Source organism: Tursiops truncatus, chromosome 1 (assembly GCF_011762595.2).
Source record: "Tursiops truncatus isolate mTurTru1 chromosome 1, mTurTru1.mat.Y, whole genome shotgun sequence".
NCBI classification, from domain to species: Eukaryota; Metazoa; Chordata; class Mammalia; order Artiodactyla; family Delphinidae; genus Tursiops; species Tursiops truncatus.
Window position 1 is genome coordinate 95401393 of NC_047034.1, and position 16687 is coordinate 95418079.

General features: G+C 40.5%; 1 long non-coding RNA gene across 5 annotated transcripts in view; it reads right to left on the bottom strand.

The window, feature by feature from the left end:
• LOC141279687 (uncharacterized) overlaps positions 1 to 16687 on the bottom strand; it is a 118994-nt gene that overhangs the window by 35033 nt on the left and 67274 nt on the right. The window contains exon 1 of one of the 5 annotated variants that reach the window (XR_012334333.1): positions 3815 to 3938. The exons of 2 other annotated variants lie outside the window; for them this stretch is intronic. This is a non-coding gene — a long non-coding RNA (uncharacterized lncRNA). Of the gene's footprint in view, positions 1 to 3814; positions 3939 to 16687 lie in introns of those variants that run through there. 2 more of the 5 variants (XR_012334334.1, XR_012334332.1) reach the window with 2 other exon arrangements.

Here is a 16687-nt window from a genome sequence, read left to right on the forward strand (position 1 = left end):
AATACACACCAATGGTATTTTTTTCAAACAGAACAAAAGGATAACATAATCAAGTAATATTCATAATTGTTGGACCTAGGTGATGGGTAAATGGGCAGGGGGCTCATTGTGTCATTCTTTCTATCTGTGTATGATTAAAATTTTCCATAACAAAATATATTTTTAAAAGGAGTTTTTATCCATCCCCATGGTCTATATCACCTTAGGCCTCCAATTCCAGAGTTAGACATGGTAATGATCTCTTCTATAACCTTCTAAACATTTTCTGACCATTTACAAACACATATATCCATGTACAGAGCCTTACTTTTAAAGTAGTATCTCATATGCATATTATTCTGAACCTTCATTTTTCTTTCTTCTTAACAATACATTGCAGAATTCTTTCCACAGCAAAGCATGCAGCTCTCATTCTTTTAATGGCTATATAGTATTCCATTAGAAGTAGCTATCAACACTCTGTACACTCTGTGGAATTCATTTTTTTATATATTTGCAAATACAATAGGTGAAAAAGTGTTTCATTAATTATAAGTAAGGGCCAGCATGTTTTCATATGTTTATTGGTCATTCACATTTCTTTCTTTGTGAAGTTCTCATTCAAATCTTTTGCTCATTTCTCTTTCAGGAAATTTTTTGTCCTATCTTGTATTTGTCTGTAATGTTTCTCTAATAATAATAAGGCATTTTTCCTCTTATCTGATGTATGCTGAAGATATTTGGGGGCACAGTGTAATGATGTGGTCAAGAGTAACACTCTGGAGCCAGATGACAGGGCTGCTGGAACCCTTGTCACTCCTGACAGGTAATACGGCCAACCTATTCCAAGCATCCATCCATTGAATTGTACTGTTGGTAAAAAATGTTACAAGACTTGCCACTCTTAATACCAAAGACACCAGATAGGAAAAATTTTATCAGCGCATGTATGCGCGTGCGCGCGCGCACACACACACACACACACACACACACACACACACACACACACACACACACACGCTAGGAGGCTTCCTATGAGCCTTTCTCAAGAACTTTCACAGGTGGATCCAACCGCATCGACCTCTGCCAAAGCCTTCAGTCTTTTCATCTTCCAGAACGGTGACCCATTTGGAAATACCACCCCTCCAGGGTGCCCTGACTACTGAACCACCCCCGTTCCCACCATTTCCTCTCCTCCTCTCCTCTCTCTCCTCTCCTTACCCACTCACCCACTCTTCCCCCTCACTTCTTGGAGTCCTCTCTGCCCTTGGAGGTCTTGGAGACCTCCCTCCCCTGTACCTCCCTCTCCTCTACCTCCCTCTCCTGTACCTCCTGTACCTCCCTCTCCTCTACCTCCCTCTCCTCTACCTCCCTCTCCTCTACCTCCCTCTCCTGTACCTCCTGTAACTCCCTCTCCTGTACCTCCCTCCCTTGTACCTCCCTCTCCTCTACCTCCCTCTCCTCTATCTCCCTCTCCTCTACCTCCCTCCCCTGTACCTCCTGTACCTCCCTCTCCTCTACCTCCCTCTCCTGTACTTTTCCTCCCTCTCCTTTACCTCCTGTACCTCCCTCTCCTGTACCTCCCTCTCCTCTACCTCCCTCTCCTGTACCTCCCTCTCCTCTACCTCATCCATCTCCATGAATGACTCCTTCCCATCCACACAGTCTGCTGAACATAGCAAGGGATCCACTGGACAATGATTAACTGCACAGACTCTGGGATCAGGTAGCCTATGGACAATTCCTGACTCCACCCTTTATAGCCACGTGGCCTACACAAGTTCTCCACCCTTTATAGCCACGTGGCCTACACAAGTTCTTTGCCAAGATCATAAGAATATCTCGCTTTTTGAGGATTACATTAGTGAATATGTGTAAAGCATTTAGAGCAGTGCCTGATCTACAGCAAGTATTATCGAAGTGTTTGCTAAATAATTCACATTTTAAAACATGTCTCTCCTTTCACACACAAACAACAGTGTACTCATCCTAGATCCCACTTTCCTCTCCAGTCACCACCCCGAATTTTCCTCTTCCCTGACCAGCCACGCTTTTTGAAACAGTCTCCTGCATTCACTTCCTCCACTTTCCAACCTTGTATTCATAACCCAACTTGCTGCAGATGGAATTCACTAAAGCTACTCTTACCAAAGCTAATACTCACAACTTCCTAGTTGAATCCAATAGCTGCTTTCCAGCCTTTATTGATTTGTCATTAGTGTTTAATGTCACCAAATATCATCCCCTTGAAAGGCTCACTTCTGACTCTACAGCACCATCACCTTCTTGTGATTCTCCTCCTAACCGTCCAGCCACTCCCCTTTGCCCCTTTTATGTTCCTTTTCTTTGGCACAGTCCCTTAAACAGTGATGTCCTCAAGGTTCTGTTCTAGGTTCCTCGGTGACCTCAGGCACTAACAAAGCTTCGAGTACCATTGCTATGCAGATAATCTTCTAATCTCAATCTCCATTCCAGATCTGGGCTGAGACGGAGAGCTAGCTGCCTCCTGGACATCCTCACTTGGATGAAGAGCTAAAACTAGTAAGTTTAAACGTGTCAATGAGTCTGCATCTTCTCAAACATCTCCTGCTCTCTGAGTTCCCTCTCTTAGAGAATGGTGCCAGAGTCCACCCTGTCCCCCAAACCCAAATCCCAGACTTGCTTCCTGGGTGCTCCCCCCTCCTAAGCCTCCACATCTGGTCAATCAGCTATTGCTCCAGTATCTTCTAAGTCCATATTTTTCCTGCATCCCAATTCCACTAAGTTTCTGGCCTGCACCAGCCTCCCGACTTGCCTCTTCCCTCCTCACTGAAGCCAGAGCGATCTTTCTAAAACTCTGACCTGATGCTCTGTTTCCTCAGCTGAAAGCATGTCAGGGGCTACCTGTTGCCCTAGAGTCCATCCAAACTCTTAACCCAGCAACCAGGGTACACCAGAGGTCACTTTCACCTGCCACAGAGCTGATTTTTAACAATCCAGGAATTTTGCATGCCCGTTGGTAGTTGGTAGCTGATATCAGCCACAACAGGAACAGTCTATGGAAATCAGCCGACGCCCCCCGAGCTGGTTTACCAGCCCACATTCACCTACCACCTCATCCCCTAAAACTTCCCAGCTGCAGCTCTGCTCTCCAGCTACACTGAATCACTGCCAGTTGCCTCTCACTTCTGTGCCCGTGTACTACCACTGCTTCTGAAGGGCATCTCCTCCTCTTCTGTAGGCGCTCTCCTACTTATTCCTGCATCAGCACTCACCTCCTCAGGGGGGCCTTTCCTCAAATTGACAGATGTACTCCTTCTGCGTGCTGCCACAGCACCCTGTCCTTCATAAGTCTGTGTCAACATCTATGTCTACATATAAAATGAGGGCTTGCTATTTGCCACACGATGTAAAAGAAGTTGACATGCGTGACCTCATTTAATCCTCACAATAATCATAGGAGAGGTTGACTGCTTAAATGAAGACATTTGGTCTTAGAGCAGTTCTGTAAGCTCCACGAGTTTAGAGGCTGCCTTGCACACCCAGTACATATGACAGTGCTGGTACTTAGTAGGTGTTTGACACAAGTAGATATTGAATAAATTAATTCTAAATCACTAAAATAACTGCTTGACAAATTCTACATTATAACATTCCCAGGTCTTTGTCCCTACAACTTATTAATATTCATACATTCTCTAGAAGCATACAAATGATGCTGACTGAAAAGTTTACCCACTACTCTCCGTAAATAGCTGGTGCAAGAACCCTTTTGCAGGCGGCAGCAATCAAGAGAGCACCCTAAACTACTGTTAATCAGACCCCAGCCCCACACTGCTCCTGGGTTTCCATGTACCTGTCAAGCCTCAGGGGCTGGAGCTTCTCTCTTAAAAGCATTGGCTTCTTGAGGTTCTGCAAGATGCATAAGTATTTTTTCAGTGTTTTGTTTTTAAGCTGTGATTTCTCCATGACCATCCCTGAGATTCAATTGACCTTTTCCCACGGTTTCAAAATAGCAACCAAGAAGCTGGGTTTTGAAATTGAACCGGAGACAAGGGTTATGAACCTGAGTGCTCCCCCAGCCATTTGGAGGCACTGCAGATGATGAGGGCACAGCTTTCAAAAACTTTTACCCAGAAACAGTGTCTCCCAACAAAACGATGTTCATTTGGGAAAGAAACTGCTACCAACCGATTTTACCTCTGGGATTTCTTTGGCGTTCATGACGAGTGTCTATAGCACCTGGGTCAAATGAGAATTATTTGTGTGAGTTATTTGAGCCTCTCAGGAAATGCCAAAGTTCCAAATATTCTGGTCATTAAAAATTCTTGGAAAGAGGAGAGTGCTCCAATTAGACCCAACTATAAGAGCTTTGATGCAGGACGAAGCTCCATCTGGACCCCAAGTAATCACTGAGGAATACTTTTTCACAGGGAAGTAAACCATGCTCTCATCTAGCTTTATGTTTTCCATTGGTCATTGCAGGGTTTGGAACTTCCACTTGGAAGTCGTTGGTGAGAATAAAAATATTTTCATTTATTATTTTATCCACAGCACCCACTTTCAAATAAAATGTTTCTCCCTCCCTCTTAGGGTTTTTCCTAGGTTTGAGTTAATTCTTTGCACAGGGAATAAAGCTGGTGCCAAGTACAAGTTAATAATTATATTATGCTTATTCTCTGGGGAAGCTGAAGTCTGATCAACTTCCTCCACATTGTAGAACTGTTTCTTCTTTCCCTTGAAGGTTTCCTTGCTCTCCCCCACCCTCCCCCCAACCACCACACACAAATGATTCGTGTTTACCTTTTCTGTCCTAGTCTTCTTTTGCAAATCACTTTATTCTCTGTAAAACGCCTTTGATAATGAGGATCTCTAACTGTCTTCTCACATCCCATTGGCATTAGATCAATTGTACAAAGGTTATCTTGAGGTTTCGTCTAGACTTTTAAAGAAAGCATCCTGGAAATAGTTCCAGGCTTTTTGATTAACTAGGCAGTTCTGGAAATCGTCTGCTTTTGTCATTCCTCACGTGAATTACGGTATTCATCGCTGGCCCTCTATATCAGGGTGTGCTGCTGAGAGTTTCTGCTAATACAGGATGCAACAGTTTGGATTCTCATGAAAGTGTTCATTCTGAGGTCATTTCACCTTTATATATGAATCTTTATTTAGATCTTAATAAATGAGAGAGTCAATGTTAGACCTTTACTAAAAAATTCTACCAAGCCCTTATCATAGAGATCAGTGTGGCCCTCAAATTTTTTTCCTTCTGATGGCCTTAACCTCTTTTGGCTCAATTTAACTTTGTTTCAAAGGAATTTGGATCAGAGAAGACTGTGTAGGCAACCACTCTTCATGATTATCAACTTTGTTCCTATGTGGGAATCTACATGCACAATTCAGAAAACTATGGTGACTATAATTTTATTCAAATTGATCAGTAGCGTGTGGCTGGCTGCATGGGTGACGTCAACATGTTGATTACAAAACAAGATCAGCTCTACCTTCATGAGATGGGGCCAAGAGCTGCTTCTTGCTAAGTAGTCTCTTGCATACTTTGTCACTAAAAGAAAGGCAGGGAAGGAACTAACCTTCATTGAGTGCCACATGCCAAACACTCCCGCAAACAATTTACATGGGTTTAACTGAAAATTCATGATTACAGGAGGGTGTGAAATAGCTCTTTATAACAATAAGAATGGGGAATTCCTTAACCTAGGGGTGTTATGGATTTTACAGATTCTTGTTCAGTCTGAGGGAAATTTCTTGAGGGAAGGGGTTGAGTAGCTGAGTTTAAAAGACTTTCCTGTCTTGAATAATTATTGGTCCAACTCATGAATGTATTTCCTTAGTTGCTGCTTCCTGCATTATTAGCTTTGCCCTATCTCTGTGTTATTAAGTATTTAAAGCAGCTCGTTAATAATTTACTGCTCTGCTTCTATATGGCTGTTCAGCTGCTACCCTAAGGTTGGAATTTCTCCTGGGCTGCAGCTCAGTTCTTATGTTGGCTCTTGTTCTGCTTGGGCTGCTGGTCCTTCTCCCTTTTTCAGAAAATCATGGCGATATTTCTGGTTGACTCCTGATGTTACACCTGCTAACTCTTGCTGATTCCTCCCAGATATTTCAACTCCTGGTCCGTTCTGGACTTGTTCCACCTTGTTTGGTTTCCCATTTTGTATAACCGTACTCTAGATCTGATACACAGGACATGATTGACAAAGGCACATATGGTTGTCTATATCTAGGGACCTCTGTATGGTTACACTGAATAGATCACATTGACCAAAAGTTATGACCAGGATGATTCTGGAAATTATTCTTTCCACTGGCCTACAGGTCTAGGCTTGAAAATAAAATCAAAGAGTAATCAAGTTGTTGATCCTAAAAACCAACAAATAGTTGCAGGAGAATCTAAATCTGCTTACCTATTTTCTTGAGGAGTAGCATGTAATGAATTAATAATAAGTAAGAAACTATATGTCAAAATCATTTTCTGATGTTGCATAAGTCTTATATGACACCATACAATTGGAAATCTCTGATTTTCTGACTACAGAATGGACTTAATATAGTGCTAGTTACCAGATATTTAGTGTAGTTTCTTTCCTGATTTCAAAGACTATTTTTTAAATATTAATTTTTTGGAAAAAATTTTTTAAATTTAATATTTTTAAAAATAGTCTTTTGTAAAAGGCTTGGCAATTCCTGCATGAGAGGAGAATGATTACAAACTGATTAGATGCTGATTAAATGTAGTTTATCTCCCAAATGGCTGTCATCAGTTCTTTCCCCCCTTTTACATGCACACAACACCTCCATCTAAAGAGAAGTCCATTCCTTCACCACTCAGAATCTGAGCTCTCCCCTGAGTGCTTCAACCAATAGGATATCATGCAGATAACATTGTGTCAGTTTTGGGTTTCGTCTTTGTAAGGACTGGAAGTTTCCATGTCCTGCCTCTTGGAGCCCTGAGCTGCCATGTCAGAAGTGCAAGATACTTTGCTAGACAGAAAGACTACTTGGAGGAGCTCAGAAATGACAGACATGTGATGAAGAAGCCATCTTGGACACTCAGCCCAGTTGAACCTTCACATGGTTCCAACTCAGCAGCTCTACAACAGCAACTGCACGAGAGACCCCAAGTGAAGTCTGCCCAGACAAGCTCAGTCAACTCACAAAACTAGGAGAGATAATAAGAAATTGCTGTCTTAAGCCACTAAGCGTTAATGTGTTTAATTACATAACTGTAGACAACTAAGACAAATGATTCTCAAGGTTCAGAATAAGGCAAGAATCCAAACCAAGTACTTCCCATTAAAAATTTTATCTCTGAATTTCCCTGTCCACATCCAACTCATTTGGCCTTTCTCCAGTTGTTTTATCCATAATTTTAGTAATGAATGTGAATTATTACTGTTAAGCCTAAGTCTTATATATGTGTACATGTATATATAAATCTTAAAATTTGTTTATAAATTTACTATATAAATACACACAATTCACAAAAGCTATTGGCACATCACAAAGTCAGGATGGTAGAATTAATGGTGGGGAATCCCAATGGAGATCACCAAATTTTACATGTCAATGATTTATTGGGCAGCAAGAATATTTCATCTGATATATGCTCTTATTCTTTTTCCACAAAAAGATACTAATGGAAGCCATTGTATGGTCCACTAAAAATATCCAACATGATAATCTGCTATCTGGCTTCCAGGAGATATTAATCCTTTGCCATAACTAATGGACTTTTCCAGCCCCCAGAAAGTGGAAATATAAAGATCCACAGTTGGATTTCTGAACATCAGATCAGTCTTCCTGCTGAAACCCTCTGACTCTATATCTTAATTTCAGTAACTGGACTTCTGATTTGCCTTTTTTGTCCAAAAATAGAGAGGAAGTGTGTAGGGGAAAAGTAGCCAATATATTTTACATTTACAACATACTAGGCATTTTTCTATGTGCTTATAGGTCATCTCCTAGTCCAAGGATAAAGGTGCTTTCTTCCCCTCAGTTCTCTGTATCTCAGCAAATGTCACTAGTGCCCATCAAGTTGCATATTCCCTAACCAAATGAAATCTTTGATGACTCTCTTCCCTTCATACTTTGGGGTTTTTTTGTTTTGTTTTGTTTTTTAATTTATTTTTGGCTGCATTGGGTCTTCATTGCAGAGCACACAGGCTTTCTCTAGTTGCAGCGAGTGGAGGCTACTCTTTGCTGTGGTGCACGGGCTTCTCATTGTGGTGGCCTCTCCTGTTGTGGAGCACGGGCTCTAGGCACGCAGGCTTCAGTAGTTGTAACTCATGGGCTCTAGAGCGCAGGCTCAGTAGTTGTGGCACATGGGCTTAGTTGCTCCGTGGCATGTGGGATCTTCCTGGACCAGGGCTCGAACCCATGTCCCCTGCATTGGCAGGTGGATTCTTAACCACTGTGCCAACCAGGGAAGTCCCTCACCTCATACTTTGAATCAACTCCATTATCAAGTCCTGTCATGTCTATCTCTAAAACGACTGAATTTTACACTTTAAATGGGTACAATTAAAACAAATGTTATGGTATGTGAATTATACCTCAATAAAGCTATTATTTAAAAAAATTTAAAATACATCTGGAATCTTTCTACCTCTCCTTGTCACCACCACTGTCATCCTTATTCAAACCTCCATCTTCTTTTGCTGGATTACTGCAGCAGCTTCCTACCTAGTCTCTCTGCTTTAGGTCTTGCCCTTTTATGGTTTATTTCCATGTAACAGTCAAAGCAATCCTCTAAGACATGGTAAAGTCAGCTTGTGTGAGTTGACAAGTGCTTATTGTGAAGTTTTCAAGAATTTTCTAAGCCAGTTGTTAAGTACAGACATCATTAAAACTTAAATTTTGTAAATGTATAATTAGATAAATTTTAATAAAACAAAGGATAATATTCAAAAAAATTAAAAAAGAAAGAAAAAGTGATCCTCTAAAAACATAACATGTTGGTTTCTTGCTCCAAACCCATCCAACGATTTTTCATCACACTGAAAATAAAAGCCTTCCAGGCCCCACATGATCTGGCCTGTCTTTCCAACTTCATATCTATTACTCTCCACCTGTTCTTTTTACTGCTGCCACACAGAACTTGCTCTTTCTAAAACGTGCCAAGTTCATTCCTGTCTCAAGAATGAATAGTCTTAGCATCATTTGTTCACTCTTCCTAGGACGTCTTTCTCCAGATCTTTCAGATCTCTGTTTAGTGTTTTCTCATCAGAGACCTCCCAAGGCAGTTTTATATGAAATAGTAGTCACCCAACTCCCTCACCCTCAATTTACTCTTTATCTCTTCAACTTGCTTTATTTTTTTCTTTATAATGTTCATCATTACATGACTTTTTGTAACACTGTTATTTGTCCACAGCAATGTGGTCTCCATGAGTGGAGAGGCTCTGTCTCCAGCACTTAGAATAGTACCTGACACACAGCTGGTACTCAGAAAATATTGTAGAATGTTGAATGAGTGTGAATGATGAATGAAGAATGAAGAAATAAATATTATAAACATCCCTCTTTGCTAAGTTCACCAGTTCTTCCTCATATCACAGACAGCAACTTAGCATAATGAGATTATGCTCTGATTGGGTCTTATTTCCCCCCAGAACTCTGTGGGTTGCCAAGGTCACAGTCACTTTGAAGAAATACCAACAACCTCAAACTGGTAGGAAGAAAAGTTTTCTAATATGCCCTCATAAAAGGCCAGAAATGCCCTTCTCCCATCAAAAGGACACTTGGACCAATTAATAAGCTCTGGGCAACAAACATATTTTCCTAAAATTATCCATCCTGTAGCCCAATAACATAGTCCCAAAATGATTTATTGCATATGGGTATATGGCAAGCCCTTGCTGGACATTAAATATGTAAAAAATAAATTCAATATAGTCACTTGGAAGATCCCCTCTGCTTCCTGTGACTAATTTTATATACATGGTTTAAAAAATGTAACCTGATTTTTCAATAATATAATTATTTTTAAATTTCAAAGAATTAACATATTTCTTATTCTCTACTGTGGTGAGAGCTACCTTAAAGTCACTCCTTGCCATTGACGATTTCCTCTCTTAGTGTATATTCTCCTTCTGCCCTCCCGTCAAAGAATATATCCATCTTCTTTTCAAGACGGTAGCCCACTCATTGTGCTCTTATTCCACTCCTTCCCACTACACTTCCATCATTCAATGTCTATAATTTTCACTATGATATATCTCAAAAGAACATCCCCATTCTGCACTGAAGTTGTTTCCTTATCCATCATCACTAATTTCCTCCTCTAAGCCCAGTACCACTTTCCACTTTCTCTTCCTCCTAGAGCTCTCTAAAAGTGTTAGACACTGTTGACCTCTGCCTCCTCCTCAGACCCTCCTCTCCCTCAGCACAGTGCTCCTGGGCTCTCCTGTCCTCTGCCCCTCTTCTCCCTATCAGTGCTCCTCAGGCTCCCTCCCAGGTTTATCTTTGCACACCCTGAATGTGGGGAGCCTTCAAGACTCTGCCTTTTAGCCATATTCCCCTTTGATAATCTCACCTGCATCCATGGTTTCAACTGTCATCTCTTTAGGGGGTCCCACAGGTCTACATCTTCAATCATAATCACAATCCTAAACTCTATTCCATAGATCCATATGCCTGCTAAATATTTCTATCTGAAATTCTTCAAACTCAGCATAGCTAAAATAAAGCTTATTGTTTTCCCATTTCACAAGTCAGTTCTTTCTAATTTTTCCATTAATGACACCACCACTCTTCAGTCATCTTCAACTCCTCTCTCTCTCTCTCTCTCTCTCTGTGTGTGTCTCTCTTTGTCTCTCTCTCTGCCTCTGTAGCTCTCCTCTCTCTCTCCTTTGCTCCCCAAACCCATCAATTTTCAAGCTTTGTTGATTTCCTGTGAAGGTTGTCTATGTATGTTCTGTCCTTTTCATTATACTTGACAATGCCCTGGTTCTCCCTTTAGTATCTCCTGCCTAGACTCTTCAAGTAGTCTTACAGTATATGTGTTGCCAAAGTGAGCACTTCAGGTAGTCTTATAAATGTCTTCAGTTTCTCTCCAACCCCTTTAATTAGCTTCCAAAACCTCCAATGCTTGCCATATCCTACTGAATAGATTCTAATTTCTTTAGTCTGAACTTTAATGCACTATTATTTCTCTATGTGGCTTCTTACCCTCCACCAAAAGTGTACTACCCACTTTTTTCCTGAGTACACCTTTTGTTTGAGGACCTTCATATGTCTCCTAATACTCTCCTTCATCTAGACTAACTTTCCCCGTTTCCTTCTCACAAAATCTTACTTTTTGTGTCCAGTCTGAAGGACGCATCCTCTATTAAGTCAACAGAAATCGATGACCAACCCCAGTCAACAGAAATCTCTCCTTCCTCTTACATCTATAAAATGTTGCTTACACTTCAATTTTAAAATTGTGGTTGTGTCTAGCTACTTCCTCAACTGTATTTTAAACTCCTTAAAAGTAAGGATGGCTTCTCTGGTAGATTATATTATTATTCTCAAATATTTACTGTCTTTGTGGAAGAATCATAACTGTCTGCCCTTCATGGGACGTTTAGCTACATGACTGGCTTTGGCCAATTAAATTTGAGCAGAAGTGATATATGCCACTTCTGGTCCATCGTGTATTTCTGTCATCTCTTTTGTCCCCCTGCCACAAGATAGGCTTGTCCCAATTAGCTGCTCCTCTTGTCCAGATGCCAGAATAAAAAAGATGGAAAGTAGAGGTACACCTAACTCACAGTGGACATTAACACAAATGAGAAATAAACCATTGTGTTGTGAGTTATTGAAACCTGGGGGTTGTTTGTTAAGGCAGCATAACTTAGCCTACATTGAATCCACTTCTTATCCAATTCAACAAATATTCAGTCATTCATTTCATAATCCTGAGAATATACCCTATGCCAAGACTACTTTAAGTATCATGAAAATTACAAAAATTCATAAAGTGTCATGTCTGTCTTCAATTGTCTTAGTTCTGAGTAGTAAGATAAGACATGTTTTTGGGTTACTACAATACAATGCAAAATATCATAAATCTCTTTGGAGACCTGCAAACAAAGAGCCACTAGGTTTCAGGAAAGGGAGAAATAGCATTACACTGGAGAAACCAGAAAAAGTTGCATAAAGTATTATTTGTATCTTGCTCTACACCTAGCATATAATAGGTTTTAAAGATGTGCTGAATAGAGAAATAAATGAATTAATAGTAAAGCAAAAAACATGGACAGTTAGTTTAGTCAATAAAGGCTGACATTTCTGTGTTAATTAAATCACTTAATTTGCCATATCAGGGCAAGTGAAATGGTTCAGGGTAAAAGAACTCAGGCACTTAAGAACTTGTGAGTGGGTGAATTTGCTTTAACTAGATCCTCTGATTAAAGAAATCTTACTCATTGACACTGGCATCTTTTAAGCTCCAATTATTTCTGGTTTGTCATGTGGCTTTTCATATGATCCACTGCTTTTAGCAGGCTGCTTAAGCAAGTTTATCTCCTAGTCAGCAACCAGAGGGTTCCTATTTTCAGTTTTATTCTTGATGGGAACCATCAAGCAGAACCTTTGGGGCTGGTACTTCCAAGTTCATTAGGGCTAAGAGAACTCGGTCCAGGGATCAGTAAGGCATGTACAAGTCCCCAAAGTGGGCAAAGATAGTCACCTTAAATAGCTTAGCACAGAATTTTTAGAATAAAGCTTTCCCTCCATAACTCTGACACATGCTTCTGGGATGATTCAAGTGATAAATGCCCTATTCCTGGGTTAATAAATTACAAATTCGGGAATGATTTAAATAGCTTAATCATGCACCCAGTGCCACAAACAGGAAAACGTTGAGTCCAGGAGGACAGGACAGGAAGGCCATAAATGAACTCTTGTCCTAGCTTTCCCCTAACCTAGACTGTGCCCGTAGGGCAAAAATTCTGTCTCTCGGGTCTCTTCAGCTCTGAATTTCTCTGAGTCTGTGAAACTATGCATATTCAAAAAGATTTGCCTCTGGGAAGTTGATAGCCTACTTTCACTGGACATTTTTCCAAATGACAGTGGGACTGAGGATCCTCCCCCTTCCCCCATGGTTAACTAACTAAGCAGGGTGAGCAGGTTTTGTGAAATGCCAGCCCCAGAGGTTACCACAGCAGAAGCCACAGATGCCTACACCTGAATGCAAGTGCCCCCACTGGAATAATATCTTTCGATAATGCTAACATGGCGACAGTGGTATGAAAGGGGCTCTCTTTTCCAAGAGAGACCATTCTCTAATGATAAAGTGATGATGCCAAGGGTGCTGAGTCTATGACAGAGTTTCTGAGAGAAGAATAATGTCACACTCTCCACAGCTCAAACCCAAGCTCAACAACATAGTCATTCCTGACTTTAGACAAGTTGCTGACTCTCTTTGTGCCTCTGTTTTCAGATCTTTATGACAACTACCTTGTGTGGCTATGATGAGGTTATTTTGAGGATGTGAAAGTTCCCAGGGCTCCACAAGCTTTCACATGAACTTAACGCATGTTAGTTTTCTTCCTCTCGGGAGGCCCCCTTAGTCCACTTTGGTTCCTATCTTGAATATTATTTCATTAACTTTTTTTTATTTTTTTCACTTCTTTTTAAAAAAATTTTATTTTATATTGGAGTACAGTTGATTAACAATATTGTGTTAAAGGTGTACAGCACAGTGATTCAGCTATACATATACGTGTATCTATTCTTCTTCAAATTCTTTTCCCATTTAGGTTATTACAGAGTATTGTGCAGAGTTCTCAGAGTTCTCGCTTTATCTTTTAGTTAAATACTGCTTTCCCCTATGTTTAATATGTTTCACAATAAGCTGAGAAACCACACACACACAAAATTGTCTAATCCAGGATGAAAAAAAGTGCCAAATCATCTAGTGTAGACCCATCATCTACTTTTAGACTTATTGACAAAATTTGAGATCTCTCATTATCCCTCAAAAATTCCCTTGACCCATAACAACTTTAGTTTTAAAGTTCCCTAAATACTAAGCAGCACTATCTCCTGGCTCATCTCTGATAATTACCCCCGAAGCTCCCTTTCTGGAAGCTGGCAGTCTTAACTCACCCCAACTCCCTCCCCAGCTTCCCAACTCACTCAAATTCCTGTATCCACCCAATGCTCGCAGTGGCTTCCACCAACAAATTGTTCTTAACACTGTCCGCTCTCATAACTCTCAAGAGTAACACTCACCACCCTCTCATATAGCTGAATGAATGCAAAGGGGTTTCATACCCTTCCTTTTTATTCTTTGTCTCTATATTTCAATATTTTCAGGCATAATATTGGCTGTGTGCTTCAGTTAGCAGAGGAGGAAATTAAAGGACAGGAAGATGAATGATTTACCCAATGCCAAGAAATTAACAGCAAAGGTCAAGGTTAAAACTCAGCTCCCTGCCTTTTCTTAATAGCAGGGTCCCTGGTTCAGGGAAGGCTCTTCATAAACATTTGTTGAATAGGTATTGCATGAATGTTTCCTCCACTGTAAATTGACAGTGACACTGACACTTTTCTGAAATTGGTGCAACCTATTGTTGTCTTCAAGATTAAGTGTTGGGATATTACTTAGGAGTCCAGATGTCTGTTTAGCTCTGGTGCTTCAGGTTAATAAGATGTGGTAATACACACACACAAAAATACAACTTTCAGAGATTTCATAAGCTAAGACAGAAGACAAAACAGAGGAAGTTGGTTAGTCTCATTCTATGAGGAGACAGAGGAAGGAAAATGATCAGGGCACTAGTGTTATAATTTATTATGTGCTTTCATAAACCTTAGCTTCTTTGAAACTCACATCAACCCTATGGGGATGGTAGGGCAGACATCATCTCCATTTAGCCTTTGAAAAATTGAAAACTCAAAGAATTTAAGTGAATATTCCCAGCTTACAAAGTTAATAAGTGGTGGAAACAAAACTAGAGCCCATGTCTTCTCTTTCTAGATGAGAATTAGTCATTCTTGTGCTATCAATCATCAGTTATAAAGCATTTAACCCTTGATGCTGAGTATGGCTTTTTTTAAATGGGTGTATTCTACCTTCCCACTTAAGGACACTGAGGGCAGGGCTGTGTCATCTTCATATTTGATTCCCTATATCTAAGCTGAGTTTCTTTCACAAAGTAAACCCTAAATGACATTTAATAACAATGCTATTATTCTGATGGATAAAAATAACATTTTTAAGGAACAGGAGCTATATTTAGCAAGTTGGCTCTTTCATGATATTGACTAATTAATTCCCTGGTCACATTACCCAGGCAAGATTGAAAAGTTTATTTCTTAATGCATGTCCCATCAACTTTAAGCAACAATTTTTTTGAGGGAAATTGGGTCATTTTAAGAGAAGTGCTTTTTTTTTTTTTTTTTTTTTTGCGGTACGCGGGCCTCTCACTGTTGTGGCCTCTCCAGTTGCGGAGCACAGGCTCTGGATGCACAGGCTCAGCGGCCATGGCTCATGGGCCTAGCCACTCCACTGCATGTGGGATCTTCCCGGAGCAGGGCACGAACCCGCGTCCCCTGCATCGGCACTGCGCCATCAACCACTGCGCCATCAGGAAAGCCCAAGAAGTGCTTTTAACTCTTTCTGAAATGTGCCTTCTTCTGGCGTCTCTAAAAAAATCCCTGATTTGCCAAATGATGAAAAATATATTCTCTCCTGAACTCTAGGATTAGAAACATGCATGTTTTTTATTTACATGCAGCAGATAGCATGGCCTGTGATTAAAAGGTAATCCAGACGCACAGGACCTCTGAGGAAACAATTCCTGCACAGTAAAGCCGTGGGAGGTTTGGCAGTCCGGATGGCTCATTCATCACAGTACGGAAGGCAACCTCTCAAGAACTTGTAAACGAGATGAAGAGCTCTCTCGGAAGGTTAGGGCAAACATGTACCAGCCCTCTGTGTTCTCTGGTTAGGGTCATTTCACTTATGATGATTCATCTTAATCTTCAAAATTCTGGGAAGTATATGATACATCAGGAGGGAGGTACCATATTTCTAAGCTGCCAGACTTTAATATGAAAAAGAAATCCTTTCTGGATGACCATAATTTAAGTCAGAAAACAGCGGGACAGAGTGCAGAGTTATGCATGGATTGTTTAGTCAAAAAAACCCTAATAACGAACAGAGCAAAAACTGGATTTAGGAAGCTAAATTGAAAACTTATTTTGGTGAGCTTCAGAAGGGACACTTCAGAACAAAAATTGACCATAAATTTTACCATATTTTGCTTTTTGAAATGAAATTGTTTCACTTCAGACTAAATACCACTACTTATGTCCCCTTCACCTCTACTGCTATATTTCTGGAATATATTCCCTGTGATTTCCGTAGATTTTGGTCTTATTTGCAATGGAAAAGGAATTTGGTGGGTCACATATCTCTAGAATCTCTTTTTGTAGTTTGTTCTAACCTATTCATACCCCCTCTCCTACTATGTCACACACCTCTGGACCACTTGGCAACTGTAATGAATGAAAATGGCTGGTCCAGAGGCAGCTCAATTTAAGGCAGAGAGCTCCAGGTGACAAGCCAACTGGGTTGTACAGGTATCAGGCCTGTGACTTCAGATCAGTAGCATCTTATCCTTCTTCCTGTAACAAGCACTAAATCCTACAGGTAACAGGTATTTAAGAAACACTATATCACTGCAACAACTTTATGCCAGCATAAGCCCACAGA